The sequence below is a fragment of the Nyctereutes procyonoides genome, unplaced genomic scaffold (assembly GCF_905146905.1).
Source record: "Nyctereutes procyonoides isolate TBG_1078 unplaced genomic scaffold, NYPRO_anot_genome, whole genome shotgun sequence".
NCBI lineage: Eukaryota > Metazoa > Chordata > Mammalia > Carnivora > Canidae > Nyctereutes > Nyctereutes procyonoides.
In genome coordinates, this window is record NW_026575145.1 from 1448389 (window position 1) to 1474513 (window position 26125).

The 26125-nt window shown below is 34.5% G+C and overlaps 1 pseudogene; it reads right to left on the minus strand.

Moving 5' to 3' along the window:
- LOC129499363 (developmental pluripotency-associated protein 4-like) overlaps window positions 1–20053 on the minus strand; it is a 186782-nt pseudogene extending 166729 nt beyond the window's left edge.
- Window positions 20054–26125: the final 6072 nt, after the last annotated feature.

Genomic DNA, 26125 nt, shown 5'->3' on the forward strand with positions numbered 1-26125 from the left:
TTGGTCTTCTATGGTCTTCCTGTGGTTTTATGTCTTTCTTTGCGACCTCTTCACCATTATTACTTGAATATTTCTTCTGCTCCATTCTTTTTTCTTTCTGATATTCTGATTATATGTCTATTACAAACTTTGAAATAAACCTACAATTCTTGGGTGTTCCTTTCTTTCATTCTTTTTTTCTCTTACATTCCAGTTAAAAAGTTTCTATTGGTGAAGTTCACAAAATCTTTTTTTAACCATGTTAAGTCTACTGATGAGCCTGTTGAAGGCATTTTTTCATCTCTCTTGTAATGTTTTTAATTTATAACATTTCATTTTAATCATTTCTTAGAATCTCTATCTCTCTGCTCACATTACCCATTTTTCCTGTATATTGTTTAGTCTTTCAATTAGAGCCCATTTGTTGACATTCATAAATGTTTCTCCAGTGATGTAGCCTTCTTCTCTATGTCCATACTCTTCCATGACTGTATCATCCTTAATCTATTTCTTTGAATACCTGATATCTCTTAACTATCTTCCCCCTGCCACTTATTAAATGAGATAAAAAGGCTATAGGAGGCTGAAGTGGGAGGAATTCCCTTCCTCTTCCTCCAGTGAGATAAGGTTTTAGCAAAGTCTTTTCTGCTGGACACTAGTCTTTTGTTAAGGACAAGGGTTAAGGGTATTTTATAGTGATTTCTCTTTCCCTCCATGAGGGTTTTTTTTTTTTTTTTTTTGAATCTTCCTTATGAGGATCTGGTGAGGTTCTTTGAGAGAAAGTCTACAACAGCCTTGGGGTCCACCAATAACTAAAGTCCACAGGATTTTCTCACTCTCATTCTCATCTACATGCAGTCTCCAGCAAGTCATTAATTAAAATTACCATTTAGTGCTAATATAAGTTTATGGCACCAGAGGTTTTGTTCCATATAAACAGTTTTGGACTGATTTCCTAGATGTGCCTGTCTTTCCAAATTCTGGAGTGGCAGTTTTATCTGAAAACCAAGCTCTCTTCTGGCTCAAAAAAAAAATACATATGCTTTTCATTTGTCCAGCTTTTTCTTGTAAGAATGGAAATGATGACTTTCAAGCTCTTTACATGTAAGAACTGAAAGCAAATTTATAAATTTTTAAATAATAATATTTGTCAAAATGTTAAGTAGTTCTGTAGTGATAGACCTTATGAATTATTATATTTTGTTATTTATATATTTTAATACATTTCCAACTTTGTTCGCTGAGCATCTAAAAGCATTAACAATAATGGGACAAATATTCCAAATCTATCAAAATAATTTGATATGGAAGTATCTCTGGGAAACTGTATTTGGAGCATATTAACACATAAAAATAATAGTATTCCTTTTAAAAGCAGGATGTTTTAACTTTTTATTATCTCATATAAAAATAATGGATTTTACATCTTAGTTTCCCTCTACTTTTTGATAAAAGACTATTATCCAAGCATCTTCAGAAATTGTTTCTACCTTTTAACACATCGTTGCCCAATTAAGATGTTAGTCAGTTTTATGCATGGGTTTTGTTTCTTTTTAATTACTTTTCCTCAGGATATAAAAAGTTATTGTATAACTAGAGTTAAAGTTATTATATATCTAACCAAGACACAATGGAAAATACAGAAGTACTGAGCAGAATGCAAAATACTTGTAAACTAACCTAAATACATTTGAAGTGTGACTATACAAATTTGCTTCTGATTACCACTTTTCCTTTACCATTGCCTTAGATCTTTTAATATATATAATCATAGCATTTCCATGTGAATATCTGATTCCAGACTTTACTAGGTATTTGAGAATTCTTTACTAGATTAATGACAGTATTTACTTTCCACTGGTGATAATATGACTGCCAACACTTCCCAATTACCAGTTCTTCACAGGGGTTCTTTTGAACCAGAAATGAAAAAATATAAACAAATAACTAGGATTTTTTGCATTAGATGTCATGAGCAGAATGAGCATTCCAGGTGTATGTTTTCTCATGTGGCCTGTAACCCAGATTAAAAGGTTGTTCAGAGGAAAATTAGATTTCATATTGTGAAATCAATCATTTCCATGTCTCCAACACATATCCACAGTTCACAAAATAAAGTAATGATCTTAGATAAATCCAACCAAACACTTTATTATAAATTTTAATGAGGCAAATGCAAGAGACTGCTGAGTCAAGCACTATATTTTGTTTGTTTGTCATTGCTTCAGCTATCAGCAAAACAAGATTTTGTGAGTGAAGATTGTTCAAAGATTTAAAGCTTAACAGCAGTTTAACACGGGATGTTATTAAAGATATATATGCAACAATAGGCATCATGGATTTCATATTTGTCCCAATAATTGCTGTAGATAAAAACCATACCATTTGTTCTTTCATTTAATAAATATTGATCATCTAGTAAGTACTATGCAATATACATAAAGGATTTAGCACTTGTAAAAACCAATATAACCTCTTCTATCATATTTTATAGTCCTGGTTGAAAATAAATAAAAAGGAAATAGGCAATTAAAATATAGTCTAAGTGCTCTTAAATAAGAGATAAGAGCTCACCTAAATATGTCTTTCATTTTATAAAATATTCCTAATGATAAAGACTACACAGAAAAATCACACAAAACTATAAGGAAAAATTTCTTTTTCATTTTCAAAAGTGAAAATATACATACAATACAAAGTATATATTAGGAAGCCAACATAGATTAAAATGATATGTTATTCTACTAGATCTTATTTAATTACATAGGAATGTTTTAAAGTAGCAAGATAAAATAATTACATAGTTACATAATTTAGATATATAAACGGTTTTGATTCAGAATTCTGTTGGCTAATGTAAAACAAAAACCAAAACTGGTTATATATTTTATATTATTAGAAAGGCAAAAATTTACCAATTCTACAGAAAAAAAAATTTATTTTCTAGGGCTAAATACTGCATCATAGATTTTTTTAAAAGCAAGTGTTTTTTATGTCAAACACTGCACTTAATTTTACATCTTTAATGTTTGAACTCTATTTAGTGCACATTAATAAATTGTGAAAATAAACTTTAAAAATAGAAAAATATTTGAGATGTTTTGTGAGTCCTTAGATACTAAAAATATATATGTAACATAGATATAGGTTGTGATTACCAGATGGAAAGAAGTAAATATTGGGCCATAAGGAGAGAATGATGGGGATATATGGTTGCTTGAGGCTTCTCCACAGAAGCAAATTTTAAACAGAAATTTGAAGAATGAGAATAAACCTGTCATTGAGACAAATGATGTAACATATTAAAGAGCTTAATGCATTTCTCAGAACAAAAAAATCAAAGCGAATGGGAGAGTGAAAGGAGATGAGGTTGGAAAAGTACAGGAACTTCAAATCATGTAAGCAGTGTAGGGCACAGCAAGGAGTTCAGAATTTATTCTGAATAATAAAGAATGGGATTAGTTTAAGCAAAAGTATGTCGTAATTGTATTCATATACTCAGACAAATGAGTGAAGAATAATGACAATGGGAGGTAGAGAGAAGAATAGAGGCAAGGAGACCAAAAATTCTTGGTGAGAGATGACGGTTGTTTGAAATTGGATGGTGTCTATAGAGACTGAAAAAATGGTAAGAATTTTTAAATGTCTCAGGGAAAACTCATTTGTTTTTCACACTAGTAACTAGATAAGAGATGGTTCCACTAATTGAATTATGGAATCTTGGGGAAAGGCTAGGTATGGAGATGAGAGAAAGAAATCTCAAGAATTTCAGTTTGGGTATATTAAGTTTAAAATATTTGCTAGATGAGAGATCAGAATTCAAGTAGGCAAGTGTGCATCAAGTCTGCAGCTTGAGGGAGACATCAAGGCTAAAGATATTAAGTTGAAGTACTTAGCATATAACTAGCACTCAAACACTTGGGAATGGATGATAGTACCTAGAAAAGAAGAGTTAAAGTAGAGAAGAACACCCATGAGCAAGACTTGATATGCTCCATTCAGAGGCTATGGGGGTAAAAGAGATTAAGAAGCAGTCAGTGAGCTGGAAGGAAAATTAGAATGAAGGGTGTTCCAGAAACTGAGAAAAGAAAATATTTCAAGCACAAAGGAATGAACAAATAAAGTTTTTGGTTTAAAGCTTTTTTAGAAGAGATATTTCAATTTTTTTAATATAGACTATGTAGGCTATTATACAAATGTTATCTTCCAATAGTAGCTTTAGGGGTAGATTGAGATAAAGAAATTGTAATTGAAATTTTTACATGACAAAAAAATGTGAAAATATTAAGCTGCATTATCTCAAAATGAAGTATTTCCATTTTTTTAAAGACTTATTTATTTATTCATGAGAGACACAGAGAGAGAGGCAGAGACATAGGCAGAGGGAGAAGCAGGCTCCATGCAGGGAACCGGATGTGGGACTCAGTCCCGGATCTCAGGATCACGCCCTGAGCCAAAAATGCTCAACCGCTGAGCCACCCAGGCTCCTCGAAGTATTTCCATTTCTATATGAATTTCTGTTTAGAAGATTTGGTCATTCACTCAACAAATATTTATTGAGCATCGTGTGTGGGAGTGGGTGTGTGAACACTGTTCTGGACAAAAGCAAATATACCACCAAAAATTTGTATGTTTTAATATATAGGCCTGAAGGGAGTGAGATATGTGTAATTCTCAGTCTACTTCCCTAAATCACTAACACTCATAAATCTCTCAGTTCTATAAAAATGCTATTAATCTGCAATGATAAAGAAGCTATGAGCCTGGTGCAAGAATTGACAGATCAATGGAACAGATTATTTAAGCAATTACCAATAAAAATGATCAAAGGAACAGTCTAAGTAGGCCATATACAATCAACAAAAATACTTACATAAAAGTCAAATGCTATGAAGCAAACAAAGAAATTATGCAAAACTAAAAAAAAAAAGAGAATAATGTGTGGCTATGTCCCACAGAGAAAGCTATTTAAATTATGAATTTAGAAAGTAATTTTTTAAATGTTCTTTTTATTTACCTAATTAGAATATTACAGTTTCATTTCCTATTGACCAAAGTGGAATTTCACAAATAGTTGAAAGAGTGCAATAATAATTACAACCCATAAAACCCATAAATTTATTTCTAAAAATATGCCCGATTGGAAGGGGGAATATCCATAACTTCTCAACTACATGTATAAAAAAGAATGAGAACCAGAGGTTAACCCCAAGTTAAGCCCAACTTCATTATGTATTAGCATTGACTTGTGATTACCCATAGAGCAAGTGCAACTGAAAGACATTCTGATAAATGCTTAGAGAATAGATGAATACACAGCTTAGTGTCAGTTCTGCAACTCATAACTCAAATTTGGAAACAAGTTTTTAAAAATTATTTTTGAAAAATCTGGGCATAGTTTGCATAACACCAATTTCCAGTACTCAATAAATGTAAGCATCCTTGCATTCATATAGTAATAGAATGTGTTGCCATATACACAAGGGGTTCAGTTATTTCCACAATATGTCATAGGTATTTTAAAATTAGGACTTCAAATTGGTGTTAAATTCCAATAAAAAACTTAAAATATTTTACTTGAACAAGACAAAATGACTTAAAATAAACCACCAAGGTAACAAAATGCTAATATATTTTTTTATAAAGCAGGCAAGTAAACCATAAAAGTTAAAAATTCTTGAGTAATTACTGGGTACCAGACACTGTAATGAGATATCTTATTTCAATTAGTATGGCCTTACGTCTAGTGTGCCAGGGACACTCCTGGTTTATGCTGTTGCTCCAGCATAAGAATAATAGTACCCCCAGACACTGTCAAAATGTCCCAGCTTAGATAATAAACTGTATCACAATCAATATTTAATCTCTATCAGATAGATACTGCTATAATCATTCTCTTTTTTTATAATAAGAAATAACTGAGGCTTAGAGAAAACTTATCCAATGTTCACACGAAAGATAAAGCTAGGCTACAAACCCATGTAGAAGCAAATCTTCCCTGAGTTTCTCAGTGCTTCTGTAAAAAGCCCTAGCCTACTGAGATACTGAGATGTGTATGAATAGAAACATGTGTCTATACTTCCTCTGGAAGTATTTTGTTTTTAACATACTCTGAGGATTATAATGATCTGTAACCACTTGTTTAGTTAATTATGCTGATCAAAAACATAGTAAAATGGAGTACCTTGGTGGCTCAGTTGGTTGGCTGTCTTGATTTCAACTCAGGTCATGATCTCTGGGTTGTGAGATCGAGTCCTGAGTCAGGCTCCATGCTCAGCAAGGAATCTGCTTGAGATTCTCCCTCTTTCCCTCTGTCATTCCCTCTGCTCACTCGTACTTGCACACACACACTCTCTCTTTAAATTAGATAAATAAATAATTTTTAAAATGTAGTAAATTTTTTGTTCTCTCCCCAAAAAGTCCAAGTGGTTATAGGCTAAGCTTGACTCTTAAACTAATCTCTTAAGGGGCCACAAACATGGGTGCTCTATTTCCTTAGATATTTACATTTCAAAGAAGAATGAGGTCCAGAACCTTGGAAATATCTCTAGGTCATAAAAGTCAGAGACACTGGAACTTATCATGACCTTGGAAGGATGAATTTACATTCCAGAAGGTTAAAGTGGAAACCTAGGATCCTTCCCACCCTATCTCCAAAGATGAAAGGGGAGGAGGAGGCTGTTGCCTCTCATCCCTGTACATTACATGCAAAAAAAGAGAAAATCCATGTTTCTCCATCTTTTACCTATGGGGTAACTTTCACTCACGTAGGGAATTATTCCATCTGGCTTTCCTCATGTCACCCTAGAATTAAGGACCAGAACTAGGGAAAGCAGCACAATTATTATTACACATGTAATTATAATAACTAATATATATGTCTCCTATCCAGAACACCCTATATGTACATTTATAAAGATGAATATTAAAAACTCAACAAATCCAAGCAGTGCAATTCAAGAATTTGTCAAACCACATTTTTTACTCATAAAACTAAAAATGTCATAAAGCCACAATAAAATAATTAATATATTAACAAAAAAGAGAGATTAATTGAACAAAACACATGAATAAGATAAAGACATTAGTGTAAGAGAATTTTTAAAGGAATAATCCACTTTAAATTGATAGATATTTCCATTAATACCTTTGTATTAACTAACATTTTTTAAATATCAACTTAGACACTTATATATTGGATTTTTTTATATTGGATATTTTATAATAGCTTTTATGCATTAAGTCACAGAAAAAAATTAAAGGCAACTGGTTAAATTGTAATTAAATAGGAAGGAGTAAGTTATAAGTTTAGGAGGAATAAAATAAATTATAAAGCTAAAATATAAATTTTACAGCAAAAAATAATATATATGAGGAAAATAAAGATATATTAACATTTTACATTTGCCAAGTAAATATGATAGTATTATTAAATAATATCTATGCAAAATAATATAAAAATACTTTAAAAGACAAAAACACAAACTTACAAAATGGTGAATTGTACTAGCCATATAATATGTGAATTAAAACAATAATAGAACAATATTATTGCATAGTAAACAAAAAGTGATAGAATCAATTTTTTAATTAACAGTAAAATTAGTACATTAATTCATAATTACAGAAATATGATCAGAATATTGTTTTTGAGAACAATATATACAATATTTAAAGACAAATAAAATATGTATAAAATTTAGACCAGAAATCTCATTTTTGTTATCCTAATAGAACAATAGATCTAAAATATCAAAACTTGAATTTTAAAATTATATGACCTATATCATTCAAGTTTGCTTGGTATTTATTGATGTTAACTTTGTGGTCTAATAGCCACTTTTTAAAACTATCACATGTGCTTTCGAAAAAGGATGTACGTTCTCTACTTTGGTGCATAGAATTCTATGTCTACTGTCACATCAATGTTCTTAATGTGTTACTCATTTCTCCCACATATTAATTATTTGTCATTTTGTCAGGTTTTTTTTAAGATTTTATTTATTTATTCATGAAAGACACACACACAGAGAGAGAGAGAGAGAGAGAGAGGCAGAGACACAGGCAGAGGGAAAAGCAGGCTCCATGCAGAGAGCCCAATGCAGGACTCGATCCCAGGTCTCCGGGATTGTGCCCTGGGCCGAAGGCAGTGCTAAACTGTTGAGCCACTTGGGCTGCCCCATTTTGTTAGTTTCTATCCATTTCTGACTTATATTAAATTCTTTTAGTATGATTTTTTTTAAAATTCTCCTTATAGGAGAATTCTTCTATGTTTTTCTTCTTTGGAGGATTCTTATTCTCAAATAGGAAATATACACTGTCATATGTATATGCCTATATATCATATATATTATACAAACATTTTAGATGTTCTCATTACTCCTTGGTGTTCTGATATCTCAGTCAAGAATGTATTAATATTTTAATATTACTTAATACTTAAGGTTCTTATAATTCGAGTATGTGTCTTATTCAGTTTTAGGCACTTTTCCTCCATTGTGTCCTTAAGTTTTAACCTTGTCTTCATTTCCTATTCTGTCTTTCTCAAAGTTCTTTTTACTAGATGTTATCAGTTTGGAAGCCATCTCTCCCATCCTTAACTTTTCTTCCATGCTTTCTATTTTACTCTTTCATTGTTGACTCAGTAAGAGTTTTTCCTATTGACATTACTATTGATTAGTTTTCTCTTCATCTGTTCCAGTTGTGTTACTAAGCTATGTTACTGTTGCTGCTATTCAATTACAGTAAATGAGAATTATGAGACAGAACTGATGAAGCCACTGGAAACATCCATAAGATCCCTAGAATGTAACTCAGGAGAAAGACAGAATTCCCTGGGATAGCATTAGAAAAAATTTCCAGGATAATAAATGTACTATAAAACTGAAATAAAGTAATTCAGGCAGAAAAAAATCGAGACTTCAAAAGGGAATATCTCCAAAGGAAAAAGAAAGAAGAAGACCTATTGTTATAGGGGTTGAACTGTGACACCTCCCTCTTCAAACATGTTAAAATTCTAACCTCCCACATCTCAGAATGTGACTTTATTTGGAAAGAAAAGCGTCATAGTTGTATTTAGTTAAAATAAGGTCATACATAAGTACAGCGGGCTCTTAATCCAATATAGCAGATGCCATTATAAGAGGAAGAGAAACACCGAGATATATACACACAACAGGAGGTGGGGAAGGAAGGTTGCAAGAGGGTGGGAATAGAAAGCCATGGAAGGAAGTAGAGACTGAAGTGCTGCAGAGGCAAGCAATAAATAAAGATTGCCAGCAAACCACCTAAAACTAGGAAGGGGCAAGGAAGATTCTCTCCTACAGGTTTCAGAGGGGGCATTGGCCCTGCCGATACCCTGATTTTGGACTTCTAGACACCAGAATCATAGACAAAAAATGTATATTTTAAGTCACTCAGTTTGTGATAAGTTGTTATGGCAGCTTCAGGAATCTAATACATCCCATCAGTCACATAATTGGAATACAACATGAAGAAAAAAATATTTTAAGAAGGTACTGAAAGTTATAAAAAAAGTTAACAGTGAATACAAAGAAAATTAAATGAATTATGAAAAAAGGAGATTATTAGCTAAACCAATAGTAATAAAGAATTATACCACAGCACACAAAAATGTTTAGCTATGAATAATGTTTGAATTATATTAACATAAACATTCAATATAGATTTAACACAAACAATATAATTACAGTAAGATACTGGGGGAAAAATGCAAAAAGAATAGCACTGCCAAAGATCTAAATCCACATGTACCATAATAGGAATTTAAGAATATGAAAGTCATTGTATATATATACCACATCTTCTCTATCCATTCATCTATAGGTAGACACTTGATTTGCTTCCATATCTCTCTACTATAAACAGTGATGCAATTAATATAAGGGTGCATATATCTTCTTAAATTAGTGTTTTAATATTCTTTGGGTAAATATTCAGTTGTGGAATTCTGGATCATATGATACTTCTATTTTTAATTTTCTGAGGCATTTAATTTTCAAGATATTTTTTGATTTCACCTTTGATTTTTTTCATTGACCCATTGATTGTTTAGTTATTATGTTATTTAATCTCCACATATTTGTGATTTTGCCAATTCCCTTCTTGAATTTGATTTCTAGCCACATAACATTGTAGTTGGAAAAGATGCCCAATATGATTTCAGTTTTCCTAAGTTTATTGAAACTTTTTTGTGGACTAACATATGATCCATCCGGGAAAATGCACCATGTTGCACTTGAGAAGAATGTGTATTCTGCTGTTTTGGGATAGGACGTTTTATACGTATCTATTAAGTCCATTTGTTTTAATTTTTTTTTTTAAAGATTTTATTTATTTACTCATAGAGACAGAGAGAGAGAGAGGCAGAGACACAGACAGAGGGAGAAGCAGACCTGACGTGGGACTCGATCCAGGGTCTCCAGGATCACGCCCTGGGCTGCAGGCAGCGCTAAACCGCTGCGCCACTGGGGCTAGAGCTACCCTAAGTCCATCTGTTTTAATGTGTCATTTAAGTCTGAAGTTTCTTTTTTTTTCTTTTTTTTTTTATTTTATTTTTTTAATAAATTAATTTTTATTGGTGTTCAATTTACCAACATACAGAATAACACCCAGTGCTCATCCGGTCAAGTGTCCCCCTCCGTGCCCGTCACCCATTCACCCCCACCCCCCGTCCTCCTCCCCTTCCAATCATGAAATGGGCAAAAGACATGAAGAGAAATCTCACAGAGGAAGACATAGACAAGTCTGAAGTTTCTTAATTGATTTGCCATTCCCTACAATATGATCCCTGTGAGCACATCAATAGCATCTAGATATGTGGCAAACCTGAAGTCTGTCCCTCAGGCTAAAGCTCCAGGACAAGTAAATACGACTTTTTCACAGAAAGACTGGTGGTGCATTTCAGTCTGCTGTCTGTGAAGTGATCTGGGGGTGGTAGCCTGCCAGGAACTGTCTTTCCAATTGTTACATTCCCATGGGACCCAAGAACACAGGTTCCCCTGGCCACCCATGACAGGTGATCAAGAGGTAACCCCTGTGTGGACTGCACACAGCTGCTAGCTTTAGTATGGCAGTGAGAGAATATAGCGTCATGGCATGCTCAAAGGCTTTTGCAGGACAGCGGGCAAGCACAAAGCTATCAATATAGAGAAAGTCATATCAAGATAGAGGAAGAGCATAAAAATGGCACATGCCAGTGCTCTCATCCATGGAGAGATTCCCAACAGGTCCCTGCCTCTCGGGCAGATGCTTAAAGATCAACAAATGAATCTTCTTCACACATAGCCTAGATGCATTTCAAACTGCTGCTTTAGCACTGGTCCTCAGGGCAAATGAATCTGTCTACAAGCTCTCTAACAGAAGTTTCTCAGTTCCTTATAGCTCTTCAGGCCTTCTGGATATGAGCCCCAGCGGTTTTCAAAGCCAAATGTTTTGAAGGCTCATCTCTCTGTTGCAGATCCCAAGAGCTGAGGTGTCCATTGTGGAGCATTTCAACTCCTTGCTCCTCAGGGAGAAGCTCTGGTCTTATGGGATTCTTTGCAATTGTGGGTTTCCATGCCAGGAGTGGAGTTTTGGAGAAGACCATGTCTCTGCCTCTACTATTCATCTTCACTTGGCCCTTTCACCATTTGTGGGGAAGGAGCTGTTCAGCTCCTAAACCATAAATTTGGTAGGTCCACGCTAAGAGGTGAGTTCAGAATCTTCCTATGCTGCCATCTTGAACTGCCTCCTCCCATTCCTTATTTTTCAAATCAGTGGTTCATCACCATTTGTATACATCTGAAAAGAACACATACATCATGGTTTTGGGTTTCGAAACTATAATACCCATGAGCTATTACTGAGGGAAAAATGTCACGAGAGATAATATCAACTAAAAGAATCACATTTAGAGCCTTATTCTTTAGAGTAAAATATTCTTTTTTAATTTTTCAGGTAATCTACACCAAACTCATTTTTGCTAATTATTCAGACTGTGCCAAATACCTTAGAATACATATAAGGCACATTATTATTGTCTTTTTAACTGACAATGATTAATATATATATATATATATATATATATATATATATATATTAACTTCCTTGAACAAAAAGATATGAAACAAGGATAATATTGTATTTTTGCCCTTCTGTCAAAGCTTTTTCAGTCTAGTAAATCAGATTTAAATTCAGCTCAAGTTCTTAGAATGTCTGCTTGCCACCCGGGAATGGTATCCCTGGGGATTCTGCAGATACACTGAGAGATTGATATAATGATAAAGTGCTCTGAGCATCTCAGAAAAATATTCTTAGATGGAAATAAAAAGAAAAGGATAAGCAAATAAAACACTTTAAAAAAACAATATTGGGAATGCATTTACATCTAAGCATATAAATACACCCGATTACCTAGCACTCTTTTGAATCACTGTCTGAAGAGTTGAAAAATAACTCAGAAGTGAAGACTGAAAATTCAGGACTCCTTCTTCATTGATTGCTGTTTAATAGTTACATCCTCATTTACTTTAACACTCTGAAAACTTGGTGCTCCCATTCCAAACCGGTCCTTAATATGGACATAACATTTTAAGGGAAAAAAAAAAACCACTTTGGAAACTGAATTTATTTTTCAATGATTTCATTTTCAGATTACTTCTATGAGAGGAAAAAACAAGGGTTTATTTACTTTCTTAATGAATTTGACTTTCTACAGATTTGTAAGTAATGTTGATGAACTGGATCTACATATTTAAGAGCATTATCTTCTAGATATTTTAATTCATGTTTTGAATATATTCAGGTGACACATTTGTTTCAAGGATAAGACATACACATGCTACACTTCTTAAGATATATTTTATATATTTTATCAATTATTACTAATTTGCAATATAAAGAAAACTATACTATACCCCTTTATCTATGCCTAATAAATACTATGGGCCACAATTAATATGGAGATATTTTCCCAATTTAAACTGAAAGGCAGCAAACAATTGTATAAGCTACTTTTCAGGAAATTCTGGCTAAACCAAGTCAAGTTAAATCTTTTATATTTTTAGATTATCAGGGCCTATTACAGCTCTCTGTTAGTCATAGTTTATCTTATGCTTGTTTTTTAAAAGCATCACAAAAAAAATCAAGATTCTTAAATGTGCTTCTAGTCTTTATATATTTATCTGAAAGGCAATGTGAAGTACAAATTGACTCCTTTAAATGAGCCACTTGGAAAGTAATAGGGACTAACTCCAAACAGTAAGAGGTCAAATTCTGTCCAGGAAATATGTTTACTATCTTATGTTTTTAAAACTCTTTTTAGAAAAGCCTGTTAGATTGGGGCCCACGTTAAGTGACATGTCAAATGCAAAATGGGAGTTTCTACCAGAGGCACAGTGGTGAACTGGAACATTAGCTAACTCCAGGTATAAAAGGAAACTGGCATTGCAACCTGTATCCTCTACCTTGACAGAATGTAACATTTTGAAAATGCCTAAGGGCCCCCTGGGTGACTCAGTTGGTTAAGTGTCTGCCTTCAGCTCAGGTCATGAACTGGGTCTTGGGATCAAGTACCACTTAAGGCTCACTGCTCAGCACAGAACCTGCCTCTCCCTCTCCCTCTGCCTGTTGCTCCCCCTGCTTGTGCTCTCTCTCTCTGTCAAATAAAATTTCCTAAAATGCCCAGTAAAACATTTATATCAGTGAGAAATGTGGAATTATAGGAAAGCTCCATTTTCTTATTACTACTGGAATTCAGCTCAGTGAGATTTTGCTTACCAGATTGAGTTTAAAAAACTCAAATATAAAACTCATGTTCAGGGGATAACAGGGTGGTTCAGTGGTTTAGCACTTGCCTTCAGCCCAGGGCGTGATCCTGGAGACCTGGGATAAAGTCCCACGTTGGGCTCCCTGCATGGAGCCTGCTTCTCCCTCTGCCTGTGTCTCTGCCATTCTCTCTGCATCTTTCATGAATAAATAAATAAAATCTTTAAAATAATAAAAATAAAACTCATTTTCATTCATATTAACTGGTTAATTAATCTACAGCTAGGATAGTCCTCGTTTTTCAAACTCATTGTTATTTTGTTTTCACTGATTTTTCTTTCCTTAAGATCTAAAATGCTAAAATGTTTCAACAAGTGTTTAGGAGTTAGTACCTAAAAGTGGTGTAACTTTTTTAGGTATTTTTTTTTAATTTTGTTATTTAAATTCCAGTTAGTTAACACACAGGGTAATATTCATTTCTGATGTACAATAGAGAGATGGCATTTTAAGGCTGCAATCCAAATGGCAGCCATTTTTGCCATTTTCTCCTCTTTTTGAAAATTTATGGCTGCAACACACCAGTGGGCTCTATTTAGGATGACATTCACTATCAGATAGATTTTTAATATTATTTTGCTCTTTAGCCAGTTATTTTATTAATATTGATATCAACCAGGTCTCATCAAGACATAAATGCCTTTAGCAAAAAACAAATGGCAAATAACTGAGCAGTAATTGTTTGTGTTTGTACTCCCAAGACTAACACCTATTTAATAGAGGCTATCTATTATCAAGACTGTGAAAGTGCTGGTTGATCAGAGTTCTTCTCCTCCTGTGAGATACACATCATGAGTCACCCAAATGTTCAGGCCTCATGAACCTGTGAATTAATATAAAGTCATGTTCCCATATTATAACACCTTAGTCCCCTCTCATAATCGTGGCATCTTAAACTTCTCAGCAAAACAGAAGACTCTCTCAGTCTTACTGGGAGCCTACAAAGGAAGCTGTCACTTGTTTTTACAGTGCCGCAGTCCCCCAGGAGTTGCAACTCAGGGTCTTCCTTTACTACTGATCCAGTTCCTCCTTCCCATGGCCTGTTGACCCTTAAATCACTCTAAACAATAGCCTCATTCCAACTTCCAACAGAGTTTCTTAAGAAATAATTGGCAGAGGACCCATGAGCATCTGCCTTTTGCCTCAGAGTGTAATACTGGGGTCCTGGTATCAGGTCCAGCATCAGGCTCCCCACAGGGAGCCTGCTTCTCCCTTTGCCTATGTCTCTGACTCTCTCTGTGTGTCTCTCATGAATAAATAAATAATTTTTTAAAAAAAGAAAAGAAATAATTGGCAGGGCCATGGTATGTAGATGAACATTCTGAATTCTGAATCCAGAAATAAGTAATGTTCTTGCCAGAGATGTTTCTCTGGAAACCCTGAAACTTCCCACTCTCTGTGATAGGAGAGAGTGCCAGGTTCTGAGTAGAGTTGGAAAAAAATGGCTACCTTCTCAACTCAGAACTAAAACTATTTGTATCTGTCTCAAACCACAATATTTGGGCCCAAAATCTCAAGAAATTTCTCCCAAAAGTGAGTTTTTCTGCCTCTTCTCTCAGCTTCTCAGCTTCTGCAAGGAACTCTCAAAGTTAAAAATCAACAACAAAAACCATTCATGAATAAAAATCAGCAACAAAAACCACACACTCACTACAGAAATAAAGATTCTCCATTCAAGCATACACAAAAATGTCTTTCTCCTACCTTCCCACTCTACTTCATGTAGAAATAACACACACTCCCTGAGACATGCAGCTCCAGCATATCTACACCTTACTCTGGTATACATGTTATCTTCTGATTAACTATAACCCTAACAAGTGATTAAAGCTAGAGGCTATTCAGGTAATTTGCCTAAAATGAAGGGACACCCTGCTCCAGATATAAATTGAAGTACCTACCTCTAGAGACAAAAGAAAATACAGCTTTCAAAGCTTCTTTTGTCTATCTGTATACCAAAAATAATAGGTTACGATCTCATCCAATGTCCCACTACAGGTGGAATTCAAATGCCCTTGTTCAACTGAAGTAGTTTCATTGGTTATGACTCCACCTGGTTTAACTTGCAAAGTGTGCCAAATATTTGTTTATCCTTGCATTAATAAAACATTAGTTCAAATCATTCATTGTAAATTATTGTATTGGAATACAATATATCTAACAACTTGACTATTTTCAGGAGGACTGTACTAAAAATATAAACTAGAATTCATCAAATATTTAAGCATATGACAAACATTGTGCTAATAGCTTTCCAATATTATGAAAAATATATGAAAATCACCAAATGAAATGGTGATTTGTGGAACTTGAAATGCAGTGGGTATGAGAAATTGGAAGTCATCAGCACACCAGAAGTAGGAACAACAAACATAGGGCAGCACAGAAACCAACAGAAAACGGCATGAATGTCAGCTTGTTATTATTGCTTCTAACTTAATTGCATCATCAACAAACATGCTAAACTTATACGCTACAAACTTTTTGTGATTTTTTTTTTTTATTAGTACAAACCACTTGCTACCCTTGAAGCACCATCTCACAGAGCTTCACCTTGGAAGACTGCTTTCCATTTGTCCCACAGCTCACTGGTGTTCTCTTTTGTTAAGTCTTCTTGCTCTGAATGTCTCATTTTAGATAGGTCTATTGCTGTTTCCTTTTATAACGTTTTCTTCTACGATTTCTAATTTCTCATTAATTGCAATCAGTATATATTTCATCCCACTCATTGTAGTTTTTATTGTTTTTTTAAGATTTTGTTTACTTAGGGATGCCAAGTGGCTCAGAGGTTGAGAATTTGCCTTTGGCTCAGGTCATGATCCCATGATCCCATGTCCGACATCAGACTTCTCATGGGGAGCCTGGTTCTCCCACTACCTATGTCTCTGCCTCTCTCTGTGTGTCTCTCTCTTCTCATGAGAGAAAGGGAGCAGGAGTAGAGGGGCAGAAAGAGAAGGAAATGGAAAAGTAGACCCCTTGCTGAGCGTAGAGCCCCAAGCAGAGCTCCCACGCAGGGCTCCAACCCAGGACCCTGAGCCAGTCAGATGCTTAACCAATTGAGCTACCCACACTTCCCAGTTTTTATCTTTAAAAATTCAATTCAATCTTCCATTTCTCTATTTAGCATATTGAATTACTCTCAGCCTTCCAGAACATATAAAATATAGTCACACTGTTTTAAAGATCTTTTCTACTAATGTTATCATTGTTATCAGTTTGGGCAGATATTTCTCCAAGTGAGGATTATAACTTTTTTCCCTTATTTTTTTCATGCCTATAAATTTTCATTGCATAAATTTGGCTTTGTTAGGTACTGGATATTTTTGTATTCCTTTAAAATTTTTGAGATTTATTCTGGAATATAGTTAAATTTCTTACTTGGAAATAATATAATCTTTTGGGGCTTTGTTTTTAGACTTTTTTTGGATGAGACCATAGCAGCATATATTTGAAGTCTCATTTTTTCCTACTACTACATACTCTAGAGTATGTCCCACGAATTATAAAGTTTCCCACTCTGACTTATAGACAAAGGCACTATTTCTGGTCATGTGTAAACTGTGGAGATTATTTCCTTTAACTGTTTTTGGCAATTACTTCCCAACTTTAGGTAGTTTCCTCACATGCATGCCTCCATCAGTGCTCAATAGAATACTCATTGGGTACTGGCATTTCTGTATTTCTGTCTCTGGGCAACTGTCCTTTTTGGTACTCTAGGCTGCAAACTCCAGCCATCTTGGCTTTTTCAAACCCCCGGTTTTATCCCTTATGCCCAAGGACACTAGCAGGCCCCATTTATTTACTTTTGCTGTGCCAACATCTGCTCTCTCTAAGCAGTAAACCAGAGCAATTAAAATGGCTAAAGGGTTAATCCTAAAAAGTTCACCTCATTTGTTTTCCATCTTTTAAGAGATCATGGTCTTGCTGCCTATGTTCAGTGTCCTGAGAACCATTGTTTAATATATTTTTATTGTTTTTTACATTGTTTTAGACAGTTCTATAGACTGAATGTGCCCCTAAAATTCATATATTGAAGTCCTAAACCACAGTGTGGCTATTTCAGGACCTCGACCTCATAGGAAATTGTTAAGGTTAAATAAAGTCCTAAGAAGGGAGCCCTACTCTGACAGGATTCATGTCCTCATAAGAAGAAACACCAGGGGTTCCTGAGGGGCTCAGTCAGTTAAGTGTTTGACTCTCGGTTTCAGCGTGGGTCATGATCTCAGGATCATTAGATTCCTGTGTCTGACTCCACACTCAGCAGGGAGTCTGCTTGTCCCTCTCCCTCTATTCTCCTGGTTTGCACTCTCTCTCTTTCTCTTTCTCTCTCTCTCTCAAATAAATACAATCTTTTTAAATTCTTTCAAAAGAAGAAACACCAAAGCACTCTCTCTCTTTCTTTCTCCTCTGTCCTTTGTCTCTGTCTCTGTCTCTGTCTCTGTCTCTCTCTTTCTCTTTCCTTTCACAGGTGCAGAGAGGAAAGGCCATGTAAAGACACAGTGAAAAGACGGCTCTCTACAAGTCAGAAAGAGAGCTCTCACCAGAAACCAAATCTGGTAGCAACTTGATCTCAGACTTCTGGCCTCTAGAATTGTGAAAAAATAAGTCTCTGTTGCTTAAACCACACAGATTGTGATATTTTGCTGCAGCAGAGCAAGCAGAGTAATTCAGGCAGGTAAGTAAACCTGCTCCCTGTTACTCTATCTTGGCTGAAAGCAGAGATCACAGTTAGATATTCTAATCACATGCTCAAGACACAAAATATAGAAGCTATAGTGATAGAACATGGAAGTGAAAGCATGGATCTTGTATCAGCAAAGATCACTAATAGGAACACTAGTAACATTCATCAAGTTCTGAATCATGTATTCAACACAATGCTAAGTGTTAAGTGTTTTGCTTTCATTATATCACTTGTCTCTCTTCAAAAATCTATAGAGAAATCAAGAACTTCTACTCTAAATGAGACAAACTCTCCCTGGACCTCTAAACCACCACAGCAATAGTGAGAAGAGGTCTTGAGACTTTTGTGTGCCTCTGGTCCCAGCCAAGATTCATATGCTTGTTTTTATCTCTCACTCTTGACATTAAAATACTGCCTTGAGATATACAAATTAGTCTCTAAATAGCCAATTTCACCAAAAAATTGCAATTAATAAACTATAGTCAAGTAAATGTGTTAGAACTTGAGAAATGTTTTGAATTAGGAACTCAGCAGATAGAATTAACAGCAAATTAAATACAGCAAAATACAATTGACCCTTGGACAACATAAGTTTGAACTGCATGGGTCTTCTTATATGTGGATTTTTTTCAATGAATACAGTTCTGTACTGCAGTGTATTTGTACTGTAAATGTACACTACAAATGTGTTTTCTGTTTCTTTTCTTGATAACATGTCTTTTTCTTGAGTTGAATTTATTATAAGAATACAGAATATAATACTATAACATACAAAATATGTATTAATCAACTATTTATGTTGTCAGCATGGCTTCTGGTCAACAGTGGGCTAATAGTTAAGTACTTGAGATGTCAAAATTTACATGGGAATTTTTGACAGCATAGAGGTCAATGCCCATAACCCATCTGGTTGTTCAATGGTCAACTGTAGCACATTTAAAAACGAAGTCAGAACAACAGAAAATATTGAAACAGCAATAAAAAAGAAAAAAAGTATGGGATTAACATAAAAGTTATAGGATCTTGCTTCCATGTTCATGGCTGCTGACTGGTCAAGAATGGTAGTTGTCAAAGGCTGTGGTGATTGTTGCAATTTCTTAAAATAAGACAATAATGTTTGCCACATCCATTGGCTCTTCCTTTCATAAATGATCTCTCTGTGATCTCTCAGGTGATACTGTTTGATAACATTTTATTCACAGTAGAACTTTTTCCTAAATTGGAGTCAATCCTCTCAAAGTCTCCTGCTGCTTTATCAACTAAGTTTATGTCCTATTCTAAGTCCTCTGCTGTCATTTACATAATATTCATGACATCTTCACCAGGAGTAGATTCCATCACAAGAAACCACTGTCTTTGTTCATTCTTTTGAGGCAACTCCTCATCTGTCCAACTCTTATCTTGAGATTGCAGTAATTCAGACCCATGTTTAGGTTCTACTTTTAATTCTAGTTCTCCCACTGTTTTTGCCTCTTCTGTAGTTCCTTCCTTCTCTGAAGTCTTGAACTCCTCACAGTCATCCATGAGAGCTGGGGTCAACTTCTTCCAAATTCTTTTAATGGTCATATTTGGACCTCCTCCAATGAATAATAGCATCTAGAATGGTGAATAATTTCCAGAATATTTTCAATTTACTTCGCCAGATCCAACAGAGGAATCATTACACTTAGCAGCTTTAGACTTAAATATATATATTTCATAAATAATAAGACTTGAAAACAAAATGATTCTTTGATCCATGGGCTGCAAAATTGATGCTGTGTTTCTAGATATTAAAACAACATTAATTTCATTGTACATCTTCAACAGAGCTCTTTGGTTGACCAGGTGCATATTCAATGAACACTAATATTTTGAAAGGAGTCTTTTATTCTGAACAGTAGGTCTCAACAGTGGGCTTAAAATATTCGGCAAAATTAGACTGAATTGTGTTTACTGTAGCCACCTTCCTTAATTATCTTAGCTAGATCTTTTAAATAATTCGCTACAGCTTCTATATCAGCTTGTGCTGCTTTACCTTGTTATAAAGACAGCTGCTTAAATGTCATGAACCAATCTCTGCTAGCTTCACATTTTTCTTCTTCAGGTTTTTCATTTCTCTTAGCCTTCATAGAATTCAAGAGAGTTGGAGCCTTGCTCTGGATTAAGCTTTGGCTTACGGGAATGTTGTGTCTGGCTTGATCTATTCAGACCACTACAACTTTATTGCAGCAACAAGGCTTTTTCACTTTCTTATCATTTGTTTATTCCCTGGAATTTTTAATTTCCCTCAAGAATGTTCCCCTTGCATTCACAACTTGGCTGTTTCACACAAAAGGGTTACCTGTTGGCCTATTTTGTGCTTTTGACATGCCTCTTTCCACTAAGCATAATCATTTCTAGCTTTTGATTAAAAGTGAGAGACTTACAACTCTTCCTCTCACTGGAGCACTTAGAGGCTGTTGTACGGTTTACTAATTGGCTTCATTTCAATTTTGTTGTTACTCAGGCAATAAAAAGGCCCAAGAAGAGGAGAGAGATGGGGAAAAGGGCTGGTCAGCAGAGCTTTCAGAACACACATATTGATTGATTAATTTTACCATCTCATATGGGTGCAGTTTGTGGTGCCCAAAACAATTACAATGGATCATAGATCACCATAAAAATATAATAATGAAAAGGTTAAAAAATTGTGAGAATTACCAAAATGTTACAGAGACATGCTGTGAGCAATTGCTGTTGAAAAAGTTAATTTTTAAAAGACCTTTTTATTTGAGAGAGAGAGAAGGAAAGAGAGTGAGTGAGTGGGGGCAGGGGCAGAGGGACAGGGAGAGAATACCCAGCAGACTCCCCACTGAGTATAGACCCCAACAAGGGATCAATCCCACAATCCTAAGCTGAAACCAAGAGTCGGATGCATAACCAACTAAGCCATCCAGATGCTTCTCGAAAAGTGACTCTTACAGACTTGCTCATCAACACGGGATTGCTATAAACTTTCAATTTATAAAAAAATACAATACCTGTGAAGTGTAATGAAGTAAGCTCAAAGAATGAAGTATGCCTGTATTATCTTCAAAGAAACAAGATAGAAATATAAAATATATCATAGAGATTTCTTAATAGAAATTATGACAGCCAAAAGATAATGGAATGACACTTTATAATGCAGAAAGAAAATAACTGTCAATCTAAAAAGGGCATGATCAATGAACTAATCCTTAAAATTATAGGTGAATTAATACATTTATGACAAACTAAACAAAGGTGAAAGTTTTTTTTTTGCCAGAAAACTAGTACTAAAAAGTAACAGACAAAAACCCACTTACGTGAATTATGTGGGAAGGAAGCAATTGTCCAGAAGGAAAATAGGGAATGAAGGAAGGAATGCAGAACATAAATAATGTTAGACGAGTAGGTATTAAAAAATCAGTAGGCATGTATTAGTCATATAGTGTATATGCATAGGACCACTCCTCCAATATGAGTGCCCATATAACAAACTTTTGTCTCAACATCTTAAGTCTAATATACATCTCAAACTTAATTTGTACAGAACTGAAATCATGGTCTTCCCTCCAAATGATGGCTCCTTCATTGTTGTCTGTATCTTAGCAAATGGAAACTCCATCTTGCCAATTATGCAGGTAAATATCTTCAAATCAACTTTTACTCTTGTAATTTTTCTTTTACATCAATAATCCAAACTTTCAACAGATTCTACCTTCATACTCTTGCCAAAATTGGATGATGTGACTTCCACTTTTACCATTCCAATTCATCTTTTATGTATCCCAGTAGCATTTTAAGTGGTATCTGCCTCTCCCTTTCCTCCAGTCTATTTTCTAAGCAAAAGCTAGAGACATTCTTTTCCAAACCTACATCAGCCCTTGACCCTGCTTAAAACTTTTCATTAAGTTTCCATTGCATTAGGAGCAGAAGTAGGGCAGCCCAGGTGGCTCAGCAGTTTAGCACTGCCTTCAGCCCAGGGCCTGATCCCGGAGACATGGGATTGAGTCCCACGTCGAACTCCCTGCATGGAGCCTGCTTCTCCCTCTGCCTGTGTCTCTGCCTCTCTCTCTCTCTCTCTCTCTCTCTCTCTCTCTGTGTGTGTGTGTGTGTGTGTGTGTGTGTGTCTCATGAACAAATAAATAAAATCTTTAAGAAAAAAAAAGGAGCAGAAGTCACCTTTTTTCAGTGGTATACAACATTCTCTTAAATATACTTATTATTCCATTATCTATCTGGCCCTCTCTCATGAGATATCTCTCTTTTGCCATCTCTGCTCCATTCACAATGTTCCCTAGCCTTAATGTTTCCCTGCTTTTTTTTCTCAAAACTCCAAAACTCTGCTTGATTCAGAGCCTTTGCAACTGCTACTTCCTCTACCTGGAATGCTCCTCCCACAGGTATATGCACAACTACCTGTCTCTCCCCTTTCATCTCTTTCAAATCTGTCCTAGGATATCTTCTTTTTGGGCAAGTTTCTTCACCACCCCATTTTTTTCTCACCACCCCATTTTTAACACCAACCATACCCAGCATTCCCTATCTTTCTTCCTTATCTTATTTATACCACAGGAATTATCACCATCTGAGGATCTATGTATTCTACTTCTTTTGTTATTGTTTTTCCCAAATAAAACCTAAGTCCCATGTAGGCAGTTATTTGACATATATCTTCTTGCAACTAGTGTATCCACACCATGGTATTAAAGCCATGAATATTTTGTCACCCATCTATATTCTTTCAATTAAAAGAAAGTCTTAGTAGGGCCCTTGAGTGGCTCAGTAGTTGCACATCTGCCTTTGGCTCAAGTCATGATCCTGAGGTCCTGGGATAGAGTCCCACAACAGGCTCCCCACAGTAAGCCTGCTTCTACCTCTGCCTAGGTATCTGCTTCACTCTCTGTGTCCCTCGTGAATGAATGAATGAATGAATGAATGAATAAATAAATAAATAAATAATCTAAGAAAAAAAAGAAACCCTTAGCAATCCTAGAAAATAAGTATTATTTTTATAATATACATTTTATAAATCACAACACAAAGAAAATGTTTTAGTTAGATTCACCAGAAAATAAGTACAGAAGCCACAAGTAATACTCAAAATACTATAATTCCTAGTCCTTTCTTTTTACCGGAATATAGTCTATACTATTTCTCCAAACCTCACTTCAAACTGTTGATAGGGAGACTTTAATCAGTCCTTACTAGCTGAAGAAAACCTGAAAGCTAGTGTACACAGGGGGATTTTAAGACAACGATGCAGTACCTATATGTTTCTTTTAATCATTTTATCCCAGAGAGCTATTCTCTTAGAATATCTCTACTGAAATGAATCTGCTCATTAAGGTCTTTTGAGGAGAGAAACAATAAAAGGTATTTGAGGGACTTCCTAGTCTCAAGCTGAATTAATCAGAAAGTTTCACTGGAATTTTTGAATTTGACACATAGTTAATGGTGCCTAAAATTTTAAGTGATAAGCCTTGGGAGATATAGTAGCCATGTTTTCCACAAGAGAAGCTAAACGAAATGGCCTCCAGAACAAAAAACTAAAGGTGAAGCCGAATCAGAAGGGGTTGGGGGCACAGGAGAATCCTTAGATTAAGTTTGAGATGTATTAGACCAAACAAGATGCTGAGACAAAAGTTTGATATATGAGCACTCATATTGGAAGAGAGACCCTATGCATATACAATATACTACCAATACATGCCTATTGATTTTTAATTTTACTCGTTTAACATTATTTACTAGAAATATTTCTAGCGTGCTTCTTTTCTTATGCTTAGCAGAAGTTCATAAAAATTTTCATCTCTAATATAACCTAAACATTTTTGAGGTTCTTTATATATTAAATTGGTGTTGGTTTGAAATCTCTTTATTTGCATGAAATATATATAATTTTATATATATGAAAGTCAATTGCCAAACTATCATTTATTAAATTGTTTATATTTTCACAATGATTTGATATTTAATCAAAACAATCTATGTAATAAAATAAGTTTTACACATTATAGTATAATATACTTTCTAGATAAGAGCTGAGGTACCGGCTAGAAAGAAGGATTTTTTGTTTGTTTTTCTTCTTTTTTATTCTTGGGCATACCAGTGGTTGTTTTGTTGCCCTGAGAACTTTAAAAAACCTATGTTTCAAAGCAAAATATATTTTTAAATTATTGAACAATAATCTTGCACACTATAAAGGACAATATATTCTTATTTTTAAGCTGTTTAATGAATCTATTATATGATTAAATTTATCCATTGATAGAACTAGGTACATAATAAAATGAACAGTTTTTTTTAAGGTGTATCTATTTACTTGAGAGAGAGAGAGCACTGAGAGGAGGGCCAGAGGGAGAGAAAAGAGAGAGAATCTCAAGCAGACTCCCTGCTGAGCACAGAGGCCAATGCAGGGCTCAGTCTCAGGACTCTGAGATTGCAACCCTGATATCATGACCCTGAAATCATGACCTGATCCAAAATCAGGAGTCCAATGCTTAACCAACTGAGCCACCCCAGTACCCCTGAACATTTTATGTTAAATAAGCTTCACCGTAATACTTATGCTCTCAAAATAAAAAGGAAAAAACTTAAAGCTTATTAAAAATGTAGATTATTCCATAATTAAGTAGTGATAGGCCTGTTTCTATATGTGAACTTTATGATAAAATTCTTGTTTTCTATCACTGTAAAAAACTTTCTGATTTCTCATTAATGCAGATATGAAATTTTAAAAATGATAATCATAGAAGGAAATGGTAGTGAGTTGTATATTTCCACATTTTTAGCACATCTCTTACATCTTAAGAAAATATAATATAATTAAAATGTATATAATATTTACTTCTGTAATAATTATTCTCTATTTGGAATAGTATTTCTTATTCTTTAAAAAGAATATCATGCTACTATTATTTCCAGAAATAATATCATTCCCTATACATCATTCAAGAAAGTATTATCTGAATATATACCCAATAGTTAGATGATAACCAATCTGTAGTACCAAATGGAATTTGACCTCTAAACGTTGGAGCGGTCTCTTATCTAGGTTTAGAGAAGGAGATGTATTTATGATTAATGCATTTTCAGTTCCCTCTGAAAATTTCCAGTACCATTCAATCAATATTCATTAGGTTTATCAACCAAACAATTTTGTTTAATTTATACATTTCTTCATATCTCCTTAGCCATCTGTCTTCTCAAAGATATGTTTTATCAAAAACAAAAGTAGGTCTTTATTATCCTCTTTTAGAGATAAGATTTGTATGAATTTCTATTTGTTTTTTTCAGGTAGATGTTTATACTTTAAATTACCAAAGAGAAGAAACACTGGTTATATTTGATCTACCTGTATTTGAGTAACAATGCATATAATCTTATGACAATATTGATTCAAAATTATACAATTGCTGAAATCCAAGTTAATGATGTTCATCCAGGTGTTGCCAAATACCTTTAAGACATAGAACACATTTTTCTTTTTCTTTTTTTTTTTTATTTATTTTTTTTATTAATTTTTATTGGTGTTCAATTTACCAATAGAACACATTTTTCAAGTGAAATCAGGAATACCTCAAAATATTTAACAGAGAAAAAAATAGACTATCTCTCTGTGAAACAGACTAAGAGAATGCAGGTCTGGGA